This window comes from Mus caroli, unplaced genomic scaffold (genome assembly GCF_978045245.1).
Source record: "Mus caroli unplaced genomic scaffold, Mus_caroli_1 scaffold_15, whole genome shotgun sequence".
NCBI classification, from domain to species: Eukaryota; Metazoa; Chordata; class Mammalia; order Rodentia; family Muridae; genus Mus; species Mus caroli.
The window spans coordinates 4006809-4029920 of record NW_028227270.1 but is presented as its reverse complement, the minus strand read 5'-3'; the positions used below and the strand labels follow the sequence as shown (position 1 = coordinate 4029920).

The window sequence follows — 23112 nt, the reverse complement described above, 5'->3', positions numbered from 1 at the left end:
GGCCATCTTTTGATACATATGCAGCTAGAGACACGAGCTTCGGGGCACTGGTTAGTTCATAATGTTGTTCCACTTATAGGGTTGCAGATCCCTTTAGCTCCTTGGGTACTTTCTCTAGCTTCTCCATTGGGAGCCCTGTGATCCATCCAATAGCTGACTGTGAGCATCCACTTCTGTGATTGCTAGGCCCCGGCATAGTCTCACAAGAGACAGCTATATCAGGGTCCTTTCAGCAAAATCTTGTTAGTGTATGCAATGGTGTCAGCGTTTGGAGGCTGATTATGGGATGGATCCCTGGATATGGCAGTCTCTAGATGGTCCATCATTTTGTCTCAGCTCCAAACTTTGTTTCTGTAACTCCTTCCATGGGTGTTTTGTTCCCAATTCTAAGAAGGGGCAAAATGTCCACACTTTGGTCTTCCTTCTTCTTGAGTTTCATGTTAAATAATCCCTACTTTTGGGATAAATATTTATTTCTTTCCATTAATTTCACTGCTATTTGTCATATGATGCTCTTCTATCTCCCTAGCTCAGCTTCACGAGTTTTCTCCCCATCCTCCCTTCTCTTTCCTTCCTCTCGTTTCCCTTTTTCTCTAAAAACAAAATGAAACGAAACAAAACAAAACAAAACATTGAGTCTAGTTTGTGTTGTTCAACTGATCCTGGGCATGTACATCCCTGGAGTATTATTGATATACTAGTGTTCATGCAACTAAAGAAAACTGACTCTTCTTTGCCAACATTCATCCAATATCAATCGCTCTTCAGCTAAGAGTGGGACAATGTGCTCACTCACCCCCAAACAGTCACTGAGACATTGTCTGTTTTGAGCTTTCACAGGTCTTATATATGCTGTTATTTTGTTTTTTGTTTTTTGTTTTTGTTTTTTGCTTTTTGTTTTTCGAGACAGGGTTTCTCTGTATAGCTCTGGCTGTCCTGGAACTCACTTTGTAGACCAGGCTGGCCTTGAACTCAGAAATCTGCCTGCCACTGCCTCCCGAGTGCTGGGATTAAAGGTGTGTGCCACCATGCCCGGCTGTATATGCTGTTATAATCAATGTGAATTAATATCTGCACTTACTGTTTTGTGTCCAGGAAACACAATCGAAAGAATCCACCACCTCTGGCTCTTACAATCTTTATATACCTTTTTCTGAGACGATCTCTGAGCCTCAACGGGAATGGGATGTAAATGCTCCATTTAGGGCTGACCACTCCAAAATTTCTTACTCTCTAAACATTGACCAACCAGTTGTAGGTCTCTTGGGTAAGTCACCATCTACTAGAAGAAGAAACTTCTTTGATGTGTGTTGGGAGATGCACTGATCTATGGGTATAGTGATAGGTTATTAAGTGTCATTTTAATGCTATGTCCATTTAGCAGACTAATAGTAATAGGTTTTCTATTAAGGCCTATGACATATCTAGTCATAGGTTCTTGACCTTGTTAGCAATGCCTGGTTTGTGTTTCTCTTTGTCAGGTGGTCCTTAAATTAATCTAAAATCTGCTTGGTTACCCCTATGCCATTCATGCCATTATAGCACCAATGGGACTGGCTCGCCAGGCAGTCTAGCTTGTAGTACTCATCATTAGTTAGATTGATAATTACTTTTCTTCCTCAGTAGCATGCCTAGCATGTTCCAGCACTGTGAAAGCTAGCCAAGGGGGATGCAGCTTTCAATTCAGAGTTCACTTGACTTCTCCATGCTTATTATTCAAATACATTGTGTCTTTGCAATAAAGTCTTTTTAACACTCTACAATGGATCCAGTAGTATTGGGCATATCTCTTAATGCTTGGTAGTCTACAACTAAAAAAGAAATAGCTTATTTATTGGCACTGAGGTTTTTAGTGGGTAGTGTGTTGTGTCTAGTTGAAGTGCTGTTCCTCCATTATATTTCTGATTTTTTTCCTAAGTGGTATTATTTTCTTGATTTCTTTCTCAGTACATTTGTTGTTTGTATATAGAAAGGCTGCTGATTTTTGTGTATTGTTTGTGTATCCTGATAATTGGATGAATATATTTATCACCTGTAGAAGTTTTCTGGTAGACTCATTAGGGTCTCTTACATGAATAATACTATCATCTGCAAATAAAGATACTTTTACTTCTTACTTCTCTATTTTTATTTTTTGTCTCCTTCGATTGTCTTACTGCTCTAGTTAAGACTTTATGCAGGACAGGATCTTAAGACTTCTGGTGAGTGGAGCACAGATTCTGCTCCAATCCAATTGCGCAGGACCTGAGACTGCATTAGTTAGGGAAGCAGAAACCGGCCTGAGTAGGGCCACAGGCCTCATCCGGCTGGATCAGCACCGGGGTAGCGGGAGAGCAGGGTTGCCTGACACCCGCCAGCTACCCACGACCCCCGCCGCAGGATTTTGGGACTGCTGGTGAGTGGAACACAGCTTCTGCTCCAGTCCAATCACGCGGGACCTGAGACTGCTCTGGTTGGGGAGAGAGAAATCCGGCCTACATAGGGCCACAACCCTCTTCCGGTCAGAAAAGCACCGGGGCAGCTGGGGCGCAGGGTCGGCTGACACTCGCCAGCTACCCACAACACCCGCCACAGGATCTTAAGACTTCGGGTAGTGGAGCACAGCTTCTGCTCCAATCCAATTGCGCGGGACCTGAGACTGCATTAGTTAGGGAAGCAGAAACCGGCCTGAGTAGGGCCACAGGCCTCATCCGGCCGGATCAGCACCGGGGTAGCAGGAGAGCAGGGTTGCCTGACACCCGCCAGCTACCCATGACCCCCGCCGCAGGATTTTGGGACTGCTGGTGAGTGGAACACAGCTTCTGCTCCAATCTTTAAACAGTGACAACGATAACAACTAACCCCAGAGATTACCAGATGGCGAAAGGTAAACGTAATAATCTTACTAACAGAAACCAAGACCACTCACCATCATCAGAACCCAGCACCCCCACTTCGCCCAGTCCAGGGCACCCCAACACACCGGAAAAGCTAGACACGGATTTAAAAGCATATCTCCTGATGATGATAGAGGACTTCAAGAAGGACTTTAATAACACACTTAAAGAAATGCAGGAGAACACTGATAAACAGGCAGAAGACAATAAAGAGGAAGCACAAAAATCCCTTAAAGAATTGCAGGAGAACACTGCTAAAGAGTTACAAATCCTTAAAGAAAAACAGGATAACATAATCAAACAGGTAGAAGTCCTTACAGAAAAACAGGAAAACACATCCAAACAGATGATGGAAATGAACAAAACCATACTAGACCTAAAAAGGGAAGTAGACACAATGAAGAAAACCCAAAATGAGGCAACACTGGAGATAGAAACCCTAGGAAAGAAATCTGGAACCATAGATACGAGCATCAGCAACAGAATACAAGAGATGGAAGAGAGAATCTCAGGTGCAGAAGATTCCATAGAGAACATCGGCACAACAATCAAGGAAAATGTAAAATGCAAAAAGATCCTAACTCAAAACATCCAAGAAATACAGGACACAATGAGAAGACCAAACCTACGGATAATAGGAGTGGATGAGAATGAAGATTTTCAACTCAAAGGACCAGCAAACATCTTCAACAAAATTATAGAAGAAAACTTCCCAAATCTAAAGAAAGAGATGCCCATGAACATACAAGAAGCCTACAGAACTCCAAATAGACTGGACCAGAAAAGAAATACCTCCCGACACATTATAATCAGAACAACAAATGCTCTAAATAAAGATAGAATACTAAAAGCAGTAAGAGAAAAAGGCCAAGTAACATATAAAGGCAAGCCTATCAGAATTACACCAGATTTTTCACCAGAGACTATGAAAGCCAGAAGATCCTGGACGGATGTTATACAGACACTAAAAGAACACAAATTCCAGCCCAGGCTACTATACCCAGCCAAACTCTCAATTAACATAGATGGAGAAACCAAAGTATTCCACGACAAAACCAAATTCACACATTATCTCTCCACGAATCCAGCCCTTCAAAGGATAATAACAGAAAAAAACCAATACAAGGACAGAAACCACGCCCTAGAAACAACAAGAAGGTAATCCCTCAACAAACCTAAAAGAAGACAGCCACAAGAACAAAATGCCAACTTTAACAACAATAAAAACAGGAAACAACAATTACTTTTCCTTAATATCTCTTAATATCAATGGACTCAACTCCCCGATAAAAAGACATAGACTAACAAACTGGCTACACAAACAAGACCCAACATTTTGCTGCTTACAGGAAACTCATCTCAGAGAAAAGGATAGACACTACCTCAGAATGAAAGGCTGGAAAACAATTTTCCAAGCAAATGGCATGAAGAAACAAGCTGGAGTAGCCATTCTAATATCTGATAAGATTGACTTCCAACCCAAAGTCATTAAAAAAGACAGGGAGGGACACTTCATACTCATCAAAGGTAAAATCCTCCAAGAGGAACTATCAATCCTGAATATCTATGCTCCAAATACAAAGGCAGCCACATTCATTAAAGAAACTTTAGTAAATCTCAAAGCACACATTGCACCTCATACAATAATAGTGGGAGACTTTAACACACCACTTTCACCAATGGACAGATCATGGAAACAGAAACTAAACAGGGACACAGTGAAACTAAGAGAAATTATGAATCAAATGGATCTGGCAGATATCTACAGAACATTCTATCCTAAAACAAAAGGATATACCTTCTTCTCAGCACCTCATGGTACCTTCTCCAAAATTGACCACATAATTGGTCACAAAGCAGGCCTCAACAGATACAAAAATATTGAAATTGTCCCATGCATCCTATCAGATCACCATGGACTAAGGCTGATCTTCAATAACAAAATAAATAATAGAAAGCCAACCTTCACGTGGAAACTGAACAACACTCTTCTCAATGATACCTTGGTCAAGGAAGGAATAAAGAAAGAAATTAAGGACTTTTTAGAGTTCAATGAAAATGAAGCCACAACATACCCAAACTTATGGGACGCAATGAAAGCATTTCTAAGAGGAAAACTCATAGCTCTGAATGCCTCCAAAAGGAAACTAGAGAGAGCACACATTAGCAGCTTGACAACACACCTAAAAGCACTAGAACAAAAGGAAGCAAATTCACCCAAGAGGAGTAGACGGCAGGAAATAATCAAACTCAGGGGTGAAATCAACCAAGTGGAAACAAGAAAAACTATTCAAAGAATCAACCAATCAAGGAGCTGGTTCTTTGAGAAAATCAACAAGATAGATAAACCCTTAGCCAGACTCACTAGAGGGCACAGGGAAAGCATCCTAATTAACAAAATCAGAAATGAAAAAGGAGACATAACAACAGATCCTGAAGACATCCAAAACACCATCAGATCCTTCTACAAAAGGCTATACTCAACAAAACTGGAGAACCTGGATGAAATGGAGAAGTTCCTAGACAGATACCAGGTACCAAAGTTGAATCAAGATCAGGTTAATCATCTAAACAGCCCTATATCCCCCAAAGAAATAGAAGCAGTCATTAATAGTCTCCCAACTAAAAAAAGCCCAGGACCAGATGGGTTTAGTGCAGAGTTCTATCAGACCTTCAAAGAAGATCTAATCCCAGTTCTTCACAAACTATTCCACAAAATAGAAACAGAAGGTACTCTACCCAACTCATTCTATGAAGCCACAATTACTCTGATACCTAAACCACAAAAAGACCCAACAAAGATAGAAAACTTCAGACCAATATCCCTTATGAATATTGATGCAAAAATCCTCAATAAAGTTCTTGCTAACCGAATCCAAGAACACATCAAAACAATCATCCATCCTGACCAAGTAGGCTTCATCCCAGGGATGCAGGGATGGTTCAATATACGGAAATCCATCAACGTAATCCAGTATATAAACAAACTCAAAGACAAAAACCACATGGTCATCTTGTTAGATGCGGAAAAAGCTTTTGACAAGATCCAACACCCATTCATGATAAAAGTCTTGGAAAGATCAGGAATTCAAGGCCCATACCTAAACATGATAAAAGCAATCTACAGCAAACCAGTAGCCAACATCAAAATAAATGGTCAGAAGCTTGAAGCAATCCCTCTAAAATCAGGGACTAGACAAGGCTGTCCACTTTCTCCATACCTATTCAACATTGTACTTCAAGTCCTAGCCAGAGCAATTCGACAACAAAAGGAGATCAAAGGGATACAAATTGGAAAAGATGAAGTCAAAATATCACTTTTTGCAGATGATATGATAGTATATATAAGTGACCCTAAAAATTCCACCAGAGAACTCCTAAGCCTGATAAACAGCTTCGGTGAAGTAGCTGGATATAAAATTAACTCAAACAAATCAATGGCCTTTCTCTACACAAAGAATAAACAGGCTGAGAAAGAAATTAGGGAAACAACACCCTTCTCAATAGTCACAAATAATATAAAATATCTTGGCGTGACTCTAACTAAGGAAGTGAAAGATCTGTATAATAAAAACTTCAAGTCTCTGAAGAAAGAAATTATAGAAGATCTCAGAAGATGGAAAGATCTCCCATGCTCATGGATTGGCAGGATCAACATTGTAAAAATGGCTATCTTGCCAAAAGCAATCTACAGATTCAATGCAATCCCCATCAAAATTCAAAATCAATTCTTCAACGAATTAGAAAGTGCAATCTGCAAATTCATCTGGAATAACAAAAAACCTAGGATAGCAAAAACTCTTCTCAAGGATAAAAGAACCTCTGGTGGAATCACCATGCCGGACCTAAAGCTCTACTACAGAGCAATTGTGATAAAAACTGCATGGTACTGGTATAGTGACAGACAAATAGACCAATGGAATAGAATTGAAGACCCAGAAATGAACCCACACACCTATGGTCACTTGATCTTCGACAAGGGAGCTAAAAACATCCAGTGGAAGAAAGACAGCATTTTCAACAAATGGTGCTGGCACAACTGGTTGTTAACATGTAGAAGAATGCGAATCGATCCATTCCTATCTCCTTGTACTAAGGTCAAGTCTAAGTGGATCAAGGAACTTCACATAAAACCAGAGACACTGAAACTTATAGAGGAGAAAGTGGGGAAAAGCCTTGAAGATATGGGCACAGGGGAAAAATTCTTGAATAGAACAGTAATGGCTTGTGCTGTAAGATCGAGAATTGACAAGTGGGACCTCATGAAACTACAAAGCTTCTGCAAGGCTAAAGATACCATCAATAAGACAAAAAAACCACCAACAGATTGGGAAAGGATCTTCACCTATCCTAAATCAGATAAGGGACTAATATCCAATATATATAAAGAACTCAAGAAGGTGGACTCCAGAAAGTCAAATAACCCCATTAAAAAATGGGGCTCAGAACTGAACAAAGAATTCTCACCTGAGGAATACCGAATGGCAGAGAAACACCTGAAAAAATGTTCAACATCCTTAATCATCAGGGAAATGCAAATCAAAACAACCCTGAGATTCCACCTCACACCAGTCAGAATGGCTAAGATCAAAAATTCAGGTGACAGCAGATGCTGGCGAGGATGTGGAGAAAGAGGAACACTCCTCCATTGTTGGTGGGATTGCAAGCTTGTACAACCACTCTGGAAATCAGTCTGGCGGTTCCTCAGAAAATTGGACATAGTACTACCGGAGGATCCAGCAATACCTCTCCTGGGCATATATCCAGAAGATGTCCCAACCGGTAAAAAGGACACATGCTCCACTATGTTCATAGCAGCCCTATTTATAATAGCCAGAAGCTGGAAAGAACCCAGATGTCCCTCAACAGAGGAATGGATACAGAAATTATGGTACATTTACACAATGGAGTACTACTCAGCTATTAAAAAGAATGAATTTATGAAATTCCTAGCCAAATGGATGGACCTGGAGGGCATCATCTTGAGTGAGGTAACACAATCACAAAGGAACTCACACAATATGTATTCACTGATAAGTGGATATTAGCCCAAAACTTAGGATACCCAAGATATAAGATACAATTTGCTAAACGAATGAAACTCAAGACGAATGAAGACCAAAGTGTGGACACTGTGCCCCTTCTTAGAATTGGGAACAAAACACCCATGGAAGGAGTTACAGAGACAAAGTTTGGAGCTGTGATGAAAGGATGGACCATCTAGAGACTGCCGTATCCAGGGATCCATCCCATAATCAGCTTCTAAACGCTGACACCATTGCATACACTAGCAAGATTTTGCTGAAAGGACCCAAATATAGCTGTCTCTTGTGAGACGATGCCGGGGCCTAGCAAACACAGGAGTGGATGTTCACAGTCAGCTATTGGATGTATCACAGGGCTCCCAATGGAGAAGCTAGAGAAAGTACCCAAGGAGCTAAAGGGATCTGCAACCCTATTGTTGGAACAACATGATGTACTAACCAGAACCCCGGAGCTCTTGTCTCTAGCTGCATATGTATCGAAAGATGGCCTAGTCGGCCATCAATGGAAAGAGAGGCCCATTGGACTTGCAACCTTTATATGCCCCAATATAGGGGAATGCCAGGGCCAAAAGAATGGGAATGGGTGGGTAGGGAAGTGGGGGGCGCTATGGGGGACTTTTGGGATAGCATTGGAAATGTAATTGAGGAAAATATGTAATAAAAATATTAAAAATAAAAAAAAAAAGAATCATGACAAGCTTCAAAAAAAAAAAAGACTTTATGCAGTATACTGAACAGAAACAGAGAAAGTGAACATCCTGACAATTTAACATGACATTGGTAGTAAGGTTGGTATAAACTGTCTTTGTTGAGATAATATTGTGTATCCTTAGATTCTCTAGAATTTTTGCTATGAAGGGACATTGGATTCTATTAAAGCCTTTCTGCCTATAATGAGGTGATCAAATGGTTTCTGACCCTTGAACCATTCTTGCTTCTTTGGTTGAAGCCAATTTTGATCATGTCAGATAATCCCCGTGGTATTCTTTTCTTTAAATTAATTAATTTACAGTCCAAAATTAGCCCTTTCTCTCCTCCCAGTACCCTGTAATACAAGTTCTTCCCCATTCTACCTTCCCTTTTTTTGATAAGAGAAAGGACCCCCTCTATGTGTGTGTCAACCCTGAATACTAACACTCCCTTCCTTAGCACATTAAGTTGCTAAGGGATTAGGTGCATCTTCTTCCACTGAGGCCATGTTAAGGTGGGACATTCAGGGGGTGCAGGATCCACAGAGAGACAGGCAAAAGGCTCAGGGACAGGCCCTGCTTTAGGTTTTAGGAACCCACGTGAAGATCAAGCTGTTCATCTGCTACATATGTGTGTGGGGCCTAGGTCCAGCCTGTGCATGCTCTTTGGTTGGTGATTCAGTCTCTGGGAGCCCCCAAGGGTCCAGGTGTGTTGACCCTGTTGGACTTCCTGTAGCTCTTTGATGTTCTTTTTAAATTTGGTCTGTGAATATTTTATTGAGAATTTCTGCATCTGTTTATTGAGAGATTGGCCTCTAATTTTCCTTTTTTAGTGTATGTTTTTCTGGTTTTATTATCATGGCAACACTGGACTCATGAAAAGAACTTAGAGGTAGTCTTTATTTTTCTACTTACAGAAATTTTGAGGAATGGTGGCTTTTCTTTTTCTTTTTCTTTTTCTTTTTTGTAGATCTGGTAGAATTTTCTGCTCTGCTTCTTTGAGTTGGAAGACATTTAGTTACTGCTTCAATCTCATTGGTTGTATGGATCTTTAAATTATTTACTTCATCTTGATTTCATAGGCCACGTATGTCTAGAAACTTATTAACTGCTTGCAGGTTATACTTTGAATTTCCTCAGTGCCTGTTGTAATGTCTCCCTTTTAGTCTGTACACTTGATTTGTGTTCTCTCTCTTTTTTCTTTTAATTAATTTGGCAAATAGTTTGTGAATCTCATTAATCTTTTCCAAGAATTAGTGCTTCAGTTGATTGATTTTTAAATTTTTTTCATATTTATTTTGTGTTTGTATATTCTATGTGTTGTTTTTAATCTTCATTCAGTTTTAGGAATTTTTACTAGATATTTTCTTCATTTACATTTCAAATGCTATCACAAAAGTCCCCTATTAACTCCCCCTCCCCTGCTCACCTACCCACTCACTCCCACTTCTTGGTCCTGGCGTTCCCCTGTACTGGGGCATATAAAGTTTGCAAGACCAAGGGGCCTATCTTCCCAATGATGGCTGAGTAGGCCATCTTCTGCTACATATGCAGCTAGAGACATGAGCTCTGGGGGTACTGGTTACTTCATATTCTTGTTCCACCTGTAGGGTTGCAGACTCCTTCAGCTCCTTGTGTACTTTCACTAGCTCCTCCATTGGGGGCCCTGTATTCAATCCTATAGATGACTGTGAGCGTCCACTTCTGTATTTGCCAGGCACTGGCATAGTCTCACACAAGACAGCTATATCAGGGTCTTTTCAGCAAAATCTTGTTGGCATATGCAATAGTGTCTGGGTTTGGTGGCTGATTATGGGATGGACCCCTGGGTGGGGCAGTCTCTGGATGGTCCATTCTTTCATCTTAGCTCCAAACTTTGTCTCTGTAACTCCTTCCATGGGTATGTTATTCCCTATTCTAGGGAGGAATGAAGTATTCACAAGTTGGTCTTCCTTCTTGTTTTTCTTGTGTTTTGGAAATTGTATCTTGGGTATTCTAGGTTTCTGGGCTAATATCCACTTATCAGTGAGTGCATATCAAGTGAGTTCTTTTGTGATTGGGTTACCTCACTCAGGATGAGATCCTCTAGATACATCCATTTGCGTAAGAATTTCATAAATTCATTATTTTTTTATAGCTGAGTAGTACTCCATTGTGTAAATGTACCACATTTTCTGTATCCATTCCTCTGTTGAGGGACATCTGGGTTCTTTCCAGGTTTTGGCTATTATAAATAAGGCTGCTATGAACATAAAGGAGCATGTGTCCTTATTACCCATTGGAACTTCTTCTGGGTATATGCCCAGGAGAGGAATTGCTGGATCTTTTGGTAGTACTATGTCCAATTTTCTGAGGAACCACCAGACTTATTTCCAGAGAGGCTGTACAAGCTTGCAATCCCACCAGCAATGGAGGAGTGTTCCTCTTTATCCACATCCTCACCAGCATCTGCTGTCACCTGAATTTTTGATTTTAGCCATTCTGACTGGTGTGAGGCAGAATCTCAGGGTTATTTTGATTTGCATTTCCCTGATGATTAAGGATGCTGAACATTTTTTCAGGTTCTTCTCAGCCCTTCAGTATTCCTCAGGTGAGAATTCTTTGTTTGGCTCTGTACCCCATTTTAATGGGGTTATTTGAATTTCTGGAGTCCAGCTTCTTGAGCTCTTTGTATATATTGGATATTGGTCCCCTATCTGATTTAGGATAGGTAAAAATCCTTTCCCAATCTGTTGGTGACCTTCTTGTCTTATTGAGAGTATCTTTTGCCTTACAGAAGGTTTGCAATTTTATGAGGTTCCATTTGCTGATTCTTGATTTTACAGCACAAGCCATTGCTGTTCTGTTCAGAAATTTCCTCCCTTTGCCCATATCTTCGAGGCTTTTCCCCACTTTCTTATCTATAAGTTTCAGTGTCTCTGGTTTTATGTGGAGTTCTTTGATCCACTTAGACTTGAGCTTTGTACAAGGAGATAAGAATGGATTAATTCACATTCTTCTACATGATAACTGTCAGTTGTGCCAGCACCATTTGTTGAAAATGCTGTCTTTTTTCCACTGGATGTTTTTAGCTCCCTTGTCAAATATCAAGTGACCATAGGTGTGTGGGTTCATTTATGGGTCTTCAATTCTATTCCATTGATCTATCTGTCTGTCGCTGTACCAGTACCATGCAGTTTTTATCACAATTGCTCTGTGGTACAGCTTGAGGTCAGGCATGGTGATTCCACCAGAGGTTCTTTTATTGTTGAGAATAGTTTTTGCTATTCTAGGTTTTTTGTTATCCCAGATGAATTTGCAAATTGCCCTTTCTAGCTCATTGAAGAATTGAGTTGGAATTTTGATGGGGATTGCATTGAATCTGTAGATTGCTTTTGGCAAGATAGCCATTTCTTGTTGTTGTTGTTGTTGTTGTTGTTGTTGTTGTTGTTGTTGTTGTTGTTGTTGTTCTTCTTCTTCTTCTTCTTCTTCTTCTTCTTCTTCTTCTTCTTCTTCTTCTTCTTCTTCTTCTTCTCCGTCTCCTTCTCCTTCTCCTTCTCCTTCTCCTTCTCCTTCCTTTCTCCTTCTTCCTCCTCCTTCCCTCCTGCTCCTCCTCCCGTCCCCCTCCACCTCCCTTTCTTCCTCCTTCTCCCCCTCCCCTTCTTCTCCTCCTCCTCCATTTCTATACTTATTATATTTGTGAGCATGGTCTTTCATAGTGTCCCAGATTTTCTTCATACATTTTCCTGTTTAATTTATTTAATACTTAATTTTAAAAATTGACATTTTGGACTGAGTAATTTATTTTTTTTATCTCAGGGGCCAGATAGTCTTTCTCCTATTTAGTCTAATTAGTAAGGATTACTAGTAATTCTTTTAAGTTATAAGATATAGTTATAAGTAAGTCTATTAGTAAGGATTTCCTCTGAACATTTTTTTTTGACCTTATGTAGTTTTCATTTCAAGTTTTATTTCAGTTTGGCTTTTCTACACAAATTCTATTTCTTTATTTAATTTTCATATCTTGAGTTGTCTTCATTCTTTTATTCAACTGTGTCAGTCCTTTCCCATGCATTTATTTATATTTTCTTAGAATTCTTTGAATATAGTTATAGTTGCTACCCTGAATTCATTTCAGATAAGTTTGATTTTCCAGGGACTATTATAATAGTGGTGTTAATTTCTGGAGAAGACTTATTGTCTTAATTATTCTTGTCTGTATTTTCGGAATGGGATCTAGGTATCTTGAGTAGGATATTGGTGGTATTTCTTGATAGAATATCTATCTGGTCTTGTCTCTGTTGAGTGGGTGTTTGGACCTTTCTTTGACATTTCAGATTTTGCATATGTTGAGTGACACTTTGTTCTCAGATCTATGGCCACCTTGGGGTTCTCAGTCAGATTCTTGGAGCAGAGAATTTGGGAAGCTGATAGTCACATGGGTGTGGGGACTCATTCTGGCACTTTTTACCTGGTATTCTGGTGTGTATTCCATGAGATAGAAGGATCAAGCAATGTACAGGGTTGTTGACTGGCAGGTGGGCAAGGCAATAGGGGCCTGGCTCTGAGTTGGACTTCACATAGTTCTGAACCTGAGAGGGGGATGGGGTGGTTTATAGGTAAATGGATATGAAGGCTGGCTCTGGGGTGTTCTTACTGTGCCTTCTAACTTTGATCTCTACATCTTTTTTGGGGGGAAAGGTCTCTCACTAAACCTGGGCCTAACTCATTGGCTAGACTGGCTTTGTCATGTATTGGCCATGTCTCTGTTTCATCATATCTGGAATTACCTGCACACGCTCCCATACCCAATGTTTTATGTGGGTGCTGAGGATTCTCATGCTTACACAACAATCACCTTAGTCTCAGAACCATTTCCCATGGAGATAATTCTAAGGACAAGAAGTAGAAAGGTATTTCAATAAAATTAATTAGTTTCATCTATTTTATTGCTTTTTTTTTTTTTTGAGTAAGATTCAGTTAAAGGTAGCAAGTATGTCCTTGGTTAACTAGGATCTTTTATTACAGGAAAACAAGATTCTTTGATTAATAGTCTTTTTGAGATTATCTCTTTAAACTATGCAACTCTTCTTTAAAGAAAAATGGGAAACTTGTGACCAGATGAGAGAGATTCTAATCAGAAAATAAATTCATACTCAGGATGAGTAGTTGGTAGGTTTTAATGACTTTAGTGTCTTAACTTAGTTTTGTTTATTTACTGGTACTTTGCTGGTAGTCATTCTTCCTGACTTTAGAGGAAGGTTTAGAGGTTTTCTGAGACTTCTCTTAATTAAAATATCTTATCTTAACTGAAAACAATCAAGCTCAATTTAAAAAATGTAACAATGTTCAGTAAATTCTGATATGCATTTTTTCTTAATATAAAGTATCAGAAGACACAATTTTGTATAAAAAGAATAGGTAAAAGGGTTTCTAAATAGCAATATCTAGAAATATAATAAAACAACATAACCTATGGGGAAAGTGAGAGTTGTTGGGTCAGTATCAGCTAGTTGGCTTTTATGTAACTGAGCTCTTGTGTGTTCATAGAAAATAAAGTTTTATTTAACTCTCCCAGGGCTCTCATCCTCTGCAATATTTTCTGCTCTCTGTGTATAATGATGAGTTCTATGCCTAAATTCAGGGCAGACCTTCCCCTTTGGCTCTGAGTCTTGTTGTCTTCCTACTTATTTGGATCCTCTTCTACATGTCTTTCTTCTCAAGCCTTCTTCTCTTCCTCTAGTGTTCTGCATCCTAGAAAATGGCAAAGCCAAAAATCTGCAGAGTCCCTGTGACTCTCCTTCACTAGTTACATCCCATTGTTTAAAAGTAATTTGACTGTATCTAAGTCAGTTTATTCCACTCCTATTTCTTCTTTCCATCTCTAGTGGTTTAAGTTCATGTCCTCATTATCTTTCATTAAGATTCAGGAAGTTTCTCCTCTCTGGGCCTCATGCTGTTTAGGACTAATCATTACTGTTGGGAGAAAATTTCTTCTAATTCATTCTGTGTCATAATTGGATTTGGAAAAGTTTTGGGCTTCCAGTGTCCTAGTTAGGTTTCTATTGCTGTGATAAAACACCATGACCAAAAGCAACTTGGGTAGTGGTGCTAAGAGTTAACTTCATCTTACAGCTTGCAGTCTGTTATCCAGGGAAGTCAGGACAGGAACTCAAGGCAGGGGCCTGGATGCAGTAACTGATGCCAAGACAATTGATGAGTGATGTTTATTCGATTGCTCCTCCTGTCTTCCTCAGCCTGCTTTCTTATACTCTCCAGACCGTCAGCCCAAGGATGAGACCTCCCACAGTGTGTTGAGCCTCCTATATCAGTATCTAATTAAGAAAATGCACTAAAATCTTGCCATAGGCAAATCTTATGGAGGTATTTTCTCAACTGAGAGTCCCTCATCCCAAACCTCTCTCTCCAGTTTGTATCATGTCACTGAAACACTAGCCAGCGTAACCAGTATCATAAACACTACATTTAGGCGTGACATAAATAGCCTTTTCTGAGCTGCCTTATTTTGCTGGCCGATAACTGTATCCTTCTTTTTCTCCTTAGTACTCTGAACTATCCCAAATTATTTGTAAGCTACTAAGTGTACTAAGCTGTTGCTCAAATGTTAGTTCGTCAATCCCTTCCTGGCCACTAAATCTCATACTGTGAACCTCTGTTTACCTTTCTCTTTTTTGTGTCATTGTCTTTGGTCATCACTATTAATGGCTGACATACTTTTACTTATATATTTTTTTAGTGCTTAGGCCTCTCCTACCCCAGCCAAAAATAACAACAACAAACCAAAAACAGCAAAACAAAACAAAACCAATAAAACCCCTTTCCGCTAACCAACATATCCAATCAAATATAGTTTGCATGCTCCGTATTTTAACTAGTTATTCCTTTATCTATATGCTCATAGACTAAAGTTATAATAAATACACAAGTTTCTCGTCAATATTGTTTTTATTGGATATTTTATGTGTTTACGTTTCAAATGTTATCCCCTTTCCTGGTTTCCCCTCCGGAACCCCCTTATCCCATTCTCCTCCCCTTGCTTCTATGAGAGTGTAGGGCTTTGCAACCCCATAGGAAGAACAACAATATCAACCAACCAGGCCCCCCACCCCCCAGAGCTCCCAAGGTCTAAACCACCAAAGAGTACACATGGGAGGGCCCATGGCTCCAGCTGCATATGTAGCAGAGGATGGCATTTCCTGGCATCAGTGGGAGAAGAGGCCCTTGTTCCTGTGAAGGCTCGATGCCCAGTGTAGGGGAATGTCAGGGAGGTCAATATTGTTAACTGATATACTACCAGATTCTGCAACAGTACTTGAGAGTGGACAGTAAATCACTATGGATCTAAAAATTAATCCTTCCATGCAACCATTCTTTCCCTTCCTTCTTTCTGGCTTTTATCCAGGGGTAATAACAAAAGGAAATGTAGCGGGAGTTGGTGTTTCAGCAATCAAATATTTTCTCATTAAGTTGTCTTGCTACAGACATAGTCTAGTTCTGTGTTACACTATGCATCTCAAGTTGGAATATTTCTGTATCTCTCACAAAATGACTCTAGGGTTTCAAGTGCAAAGCATGATTTTTCATTAGCATCTTTCAGAACTGTAACATTCTGCCTTAGAGGCTCAAACAGATGACTTGCTTGTCACAACAATTCTCTAAATTGCTCTCATTCATCTCCCCCTCCAGACTGAGCAGGCCTGAGTCCACTGGACCTTTCATGTGTCCTCATTCACACTGTGAACTTCTTTCCCCTTGCAGTTAATCCTGAAGCTGACTTGTAGTCCAGTTCTCCAGTCTGCCTGCTTGAAAGTAGAACCATACATTGCTCTGTGTGGTTAACAGTCGCCATTGATGGACTAATTAATTTATTAGTTAATAATGCATGTTAGCTCCACATTGAGGCATTCATAATAGCAGAAAAGGTATGCATATGAGGATTTTAGTTATTTTGTAAATACTGCCATGGCAGTCTGACTCAACAGGGCTGTCTAGCCCTGGGTAGTGTGCAGTGTTCTGTGACGGTAAAGGGGTATGGCAGGAAGATGGTCATAGAGCTGAGTTCTGATGTGCAGTATGACTTTGGGATGATTGTATAGTCTTCCTTAATTCCATTTACTGGTCAATTAAAATTCAGGTAAAAAAGACCTTTATGGATTTGCAGCAACATTACATATGATTATATATGTATATATGTATATACATATTGTAGTACATATATATGTATAGGGCATACATTTTAAAAAACCATTCTTGGTCAAAGCTGTTGTAAGGTTTATGAATACTGGTAGTACTTAAAGGATTTAACTCTAGAAGAAAAGACCAGAAAGTAAACAATAAAATTTTAAATTGGCTCACTCTGTCTATTTGCCAGCTTTGTGGGCAGCCAGACATTTATGCTATCAAGGAATCCATCCATCCAGGTGGGAACTATTCTGATGCTATAATTACAGGGGAAGATACTGAACTCCAGTTATGCCTTGCTTTTTCTCATGGTCATATCTCTAGGAAGTAATGGTGCTTGAGCTTGAACCCAGAGACTAGTAGATCTCATAGTGTGAACAAATTTCCAATGGGCCAGAGAGATATGCAGTCATGATGACTAATGTAACTACTCTAGCAATTTTCTACATGCTAAATCTTCCTGAACCAATTCAGTGAGGGCTTGCTGTCCCACAAGCATTGGCATTAACACTACAGCTTAGATTTTGCAGACAAAGAATGGTTTATTTTCGTTCTATTGACATGGAAACAGGAAGTACATACACTTCTGACTTGTTTACTAGCTGTTGAAGAAGGAATTAAGGTCGTCAGGGTAAGGACAGGGAGTGCTGATGGCTTGTAAATAGGAGAGCTGGTAGAATAGTCTGTGGCTGGTGCACAGGAACAAAGAGAATTAGAGGGTAGTGGGATGTTTTCAGTCTCTCCCACTGTGGTCCTCCTGCAAGTATTGAGGGCATCCCTCTCTTTTGTGTGCCACCTTCTGCTTCTTCAGGCTGTACCTCTTGGAGGATTTTTGTTCTGCCACACATTCAAGGTCATTTTTGCTCAGGTCCTGAGATTCTGCAACTGTGTTTTGAAACAAACAATGTGCACTCATCAACAGAAGTGACCATTTTATGATCTGATTTTGGGACTAGCCTTATTTCTTATTGATGTAAACCTGAGAAAATTCACGGTAAACCCACTGGATTAATCTGCCTTCCTCCTCCCTATGAAAAGGGGTAATTTTAAGAATAAGACAAGAGCTTCAAAGAGCTATTTGTTGTACAGTTGGTGGGAGCGCTGGACTGTGGCTTGAGCCATGTATGCCCAAATGCAGGGATGCAGGGGTTGGAGAGGCAATTGCTTTCAGCAGACAGTATTGTTTATGGTGGATTAATTTTTATGGCATAGTCAGAAATGGCTCATCATTAATTCTAGAATTTACAAGTAAAAAACAAGCAAGAACAATGTAATTAATACAATGTAGTAAAGTTCAGAAAGGATACAATTGAGTGGTGGGATTTATCATATTTGATATTGGATATACAAGACAATGAATAAAACCTCAGTAAAAGCTAGAGATTATAAAAGGGTGCTCTTTTAAAAACTTAAAAAGAATCACATTGTGTGTGTGTGTATTTGTTTCTGTTTATGTCTGCTTGTATCTATGTGTGTTTATACATACATGCCAAGGTCAGAGGATAACTTATGGGAGTCTGTTCTCTATTTCCACCATATAGGTCCCGGAAAACAAGGCCAGATTTTTATGATTGGCAGAAAATACATTTAATAGTAGGGCTATCTCACCAGACCCAAAGGGATGTTTCTTTGTCTTCTATAGTAATAAAGCCTCATGTCTCTTTGAAACAGAAATGTTAAAGGTAAAATTTGGTGAACATAACTGTAGATAAGAGAGAAAGGTCATGGATATGGGAGATGTATACAGCAGATTTTATTTTATTACTATAGTTGTACTTAAATTAGTCTTCTAGGAGTGAAGGGAGAGAAGCTAAGGGTTGTTGGAAACTATATTCTACCTCAGAATTAAATGAATTACACATCTAAATAAACATTCGATGTGTAAGTCACAGAATGCTGCTAAAGATCTTACACATTTACTTAATATAATGACACTATCTGCATCAATCCCTTTGGGTACACATATGCAGATACCCTGCTTCATTCACTTACTAGAGACAGATGCTGCATTGGGCCTGGGAGTCATCAGAGCAGGATTTTTGTTGTTTTAAAACCCTTTTCTATATGACAAGGGGATAATTTTACAGCCACATTTACCTTACCTTCAGAGGTAACCATCCTTAAGAAAACATAGTGTCATGTCCCGAAGAGAACTGGTGGGGGTGTAGAAGTTGCTGAGATCAACTGTTTCCTGTTAGCCCCCGAGAGGAAGGTGAGCTACCAATGAGTCAGGCTGTACCTGCCCTGGCACAGCTGGCTCAGCTGGCTCAGCATGGAGGCTAACAGATTGTTTTCTATTCATCTGCACTCTGCTCGGCAAAGTTTAGTATTTAAAAATGTCATATTAGGTTATACTGTTGTATTGTAAAGGTAAACCTCAAGAAAAAACCCAAATGCCTTTTGGATTTCTGAGCCTTTAGATGTCAGCCCAGTAGCAGACACTCTATGAACACTGTTTTGTTTTGCTTTGACACCATGTTGGGCTAATATAAACCTTTGCTTTTATTGTTTGTTTATTTATTTATTTATTTATTTATTTATTGGTTTTACAACATTCGAGAGAAACTACAACACATAAGGAAGTGCTAGACACAAAGAAGAGCAGGGCTATAAAAGGACAACCAGCCTGATGTTCCAAATGTTGCATCTCTACTTGGAAACTTTCACACAGAGCCCGAGGAAGGAAATTTAGATCAAGAGTGAGGAAGAGCTGCTAAGCAAAACAGTTGCAGACTTCAAAAAAATAAAATAGGCAATATGAGCTCCACCAGACATTCTCACATTATTGTGGCCTTTCCTTAACCCTTTCGCCTGATTAGCATTCGGTTGTCATGCTAGCCTTAAGACATGGACACCCAAAGGTGTTTCAGGACAATTCTCTGTCTAAGATGACTGCAAAAATGTGCCAAATCTAAAACCAAACCAGAGAAACGGACTGGAGAATGATAACAATTAGGCCATTGAGATTTTTTTATTGGATATTTTATTTATTTACATTTCAAATGTTATCCTCTTTCCTGCTTTCCCCTCTGCAAACCACCTATCCCATTCCCTTCCCCCTGCTTCTATGAGTGCTCACTTACCCACCCATCCACTCCTGCCTCAGTGCCCTAGCATCCCCCTACACTGGGGCATTGAGCCTTCAAGGACCAAGGGCTTCCCCTCCCATTGATGCCAGATAAGGTCATCCTCTGCTACATATGTAGCTGGAGCCATGGGTCCCTCTCTTTGATTGTTGAGATTTCTATTGGCTTTTGTATCTCTCTCTCTCTCTCTCTCTCTCTCTCTCTCTCTCTCTCTCTTTCCCAAAACAGTAGTTCAACTGCATTTATATTTAGGGACACATCTTTGGGGTCATAGTGTTTTTAATGTTATAACAAGATATTAACTTAACTTGCTCAGGGTGCAATTTATATATTGTAAGCTGGGACTACTGCAATGCTTTCCATGACAGTTTGAAGTGATTTTGTTTCAAGAACCTGAATAGCTTTTAAGAGCAAGTCCATCTTTTATAAAACCCGAGGCATGACAGAAAACAGAAAGGAAATGACATCTTAGCCCATTCCTGTAAAGGGCAGCTGCATCCAGTTTCTTATACAGTTTGCATAATTTCTGCTCTGGAAACCCTGGAGCTTTGTTCTGATTGGTTAAATTATTCAGGCCACTTTCTCCATCTTTCAGCATCAGGTGAATGACCCAGCCTGTGCCACAGGAATATAAAACACAGTCTCCTGGCCATCGGCGATCTTCAGACTGTCCTGATGGTAAGGGCAGGATAGACTTTGTTTTTAACCTTCTTCTTCTAGATCTTACTGATTGAGGTGGGGCTTGGTTTGACTAGGAGGCAACAAGGCTGAGAAGGTGAGCCAACAGGGTACCAATAAGTGTTGCTTCTGTCTCTGACCAGCAGAAAAGAGTGACGACACAACATTCTTCTCAAAGCAGTTTATTCAGGAACCTTTCAACATGCAAGCAGGAATCTCTCTCTAGCCCCCAATCGCAGTCCCTTATATAACCCCCCAACATGCCCCATCAGCCCAGTCCGCGTAATCTCAGTTCATTGACCTTCATCAAATGGCCTGATCTTGTGTCATGGTGCACCTGTACAGCTCTCATGATGGACGTGGCTTATTTTCAGGTGTATGAGGAAGTCAGGTGCAAGTCATAAGATTTGGCTGCAGTCCCAGGAGCCATCTTGGGACTACCACCACACCCGCTCCCCACATTTCCCCCTTTTTTCTTTTTTGGCAAAGAGAATGTCTGTCTTAGGTTGCCCCCTGCAGCAATGCCCCTTACCCATCATTGGGAGACAAACAGCTTTGGTTTGATCCCTGTCTTAGGTTGGTGACACACCCAGGGAGTCTTACCCGTCATTGACTACTTCTCTAGCATGCCAAGCCACACTTGAGGAGACTGTCCTGTCTCCACTGCTGCAAAAGCCTGTATCATCAAGGCTTGGGTTCTGCACTGACAAAACTGTATACGGCAAATGCACCAAAAGGCCAGGATGCTGATTAATATCAGACACAGGGCAAGTCCACCAAGTCTGTCCCCAAACCAGGAACCTTACAGTCTCAATCCGAGAACTTAACTTGTCCCAAAACCAGGAACCTTATAGTCTCAATCCGAGAACTTAACTTGTCCCAAAACCGGGAACCTTATAGTCTCAATATGAAAACTTAACTTGTCCCAAAACTGGGAACCTTATAGTCTCAATCTGAGAACTTAACTTGCCCCAAAACTGGGAACCTTATAGTCTCAATCCGAGAATTTAACTTGTCCCAAAACCAGGAACCTTATAGTCTCAATCTGAGAACTTAACTTGTCCCAAAACTGGGAACCTTATAGTCTCAATCTGAGAATTTAACTTGTCCCAAAACTGGGAACCTTATAGTCTCAATCCGAGAATTTAACTTGTCCCAAAACCAGGAACGTTATAGTCTCAATCCGAGAACTTAACTTGTCCCCCAAACCAGGAACCTTATAGTCTCAATCCGAGAACTTAACTCGTCCCAAAACTGGGAACCTTATAGTCTCAATCCAAGAACTTAACTCGTCCCAAAACCGGGAACCTTACCAGCTAGCTGCCCTGACTGTGATGAGTTCTGAACAAAGAGAAGGTTCCCCATACGGGCCAGGACTTGTCACTTCTGTCTCCGAACCAGCAGAAAAGAGCAACGACACAGCGTTCTTCTCAAAGCAGATTATTCAGGAACCTTTCAACATGCAAGCAGGAATCTCTCTAGCCCCCAATCGAAATCCCTTATATAACCCCTCAACCACACCCTATCAGCCCAGTCTGCATAATCTCAGTTCATTGGCCTTCATCAAATGGCCTGATCTTGCATCATGGTGCACCTGCGCAGCACTCATGATGGACGTGGCTTATTTTCGGGTATATGAGGAAGTCAGGTGCAAGTCATAAGACTTGGCTGCAGTCCCAAGCGCCATCTTGGGACTACCGCCACACCCGCTTCCCACAAATAAGGAATTAAAAATATAATATATATTGTGCCCTGTCCTTGACAATGTTACCAAGGAACCTACCATCCAGGAAAGCTGCTGATTTTTTAACTTCTTATCCATGAAAAGCCTCTATTTAATTAAGTAAATGTAATCTTAGTTTCCCATTTTTTGAGGCTGAAAGCATCTTCAGACAATAATAACAGCAACACTAGTAACAGAAGCTCCTGGGTAATGAGGCAGCTTGGTGGAACTCTTTGTCAAGCCAGACATCCTGAGGCCCCACAAGATGAAAAGAGAGAAATGACTTCTCTGAGGCATCCTGAGCAAGCACACTTGCATGCTGTGGTAGTCCTGTGTCCCCCTAAACCAATTAACAAACAAATAAAAGTGATGAAGAAAGTTAAGATGCTTGGTTCATCCCATTGTGTCACTTTGTTTCTGAGTAATACTCAGAAAAAAAATTATACTTTATGGTCTAAGAATTTGAATTTTCTCTCCATTCATGTAGTTATTGACACCATCTTGATATAGGAAAAGCGCCAAACCTGTCTTCTAGTTTCCCTTTAAGGTGGAAATCTCTTTTTCCCACCTCTGAAGGCTAGGATCCACTCTTTTCTGTAACTATAGGTTTGTATTTTTGAGATAGTAATAAAAATGGACTTAAGTAATATGGAACTAGGAGAGTGGCTGAATTAATTAATTGTTTTTTGGAAATTGGTTCAAGTTGATAAAGGTATTAAGTTTGCTTCTATTTTTTAAATTAATTTATAGATGTACAGACTGCTCAGTCAGTTATTATTAAAGGGCATTTGTTCCAGTTTGGTGGGTGTGGTTGTTGTCCTTAACTGTCAACTT

At 40.1% G+C, this 23112-nt stretch overlaps 1 long non-coding RNA gene across 1 annotated transcript in view; it reads left to right on the top strand.

The window, feature by feature from the left end:
- LOC147000849 (uncharacterized) overlaps positions 1 to 23112 on the top strand; it is a 56189-nt gene that overhangs the window by 29563 nt on the left and 3514 nt on the right. Inside the window, exon 2 of the long non-coding RNA XR_015045488.1 lies at positions 20473 to 20555. This is a non-coding gene — a long non-coding RNA (uncharacterized LOC147000849). The remainder of the gene's footprint in view (positions 1 to 20472; positions 20556 to 23112) is intronic.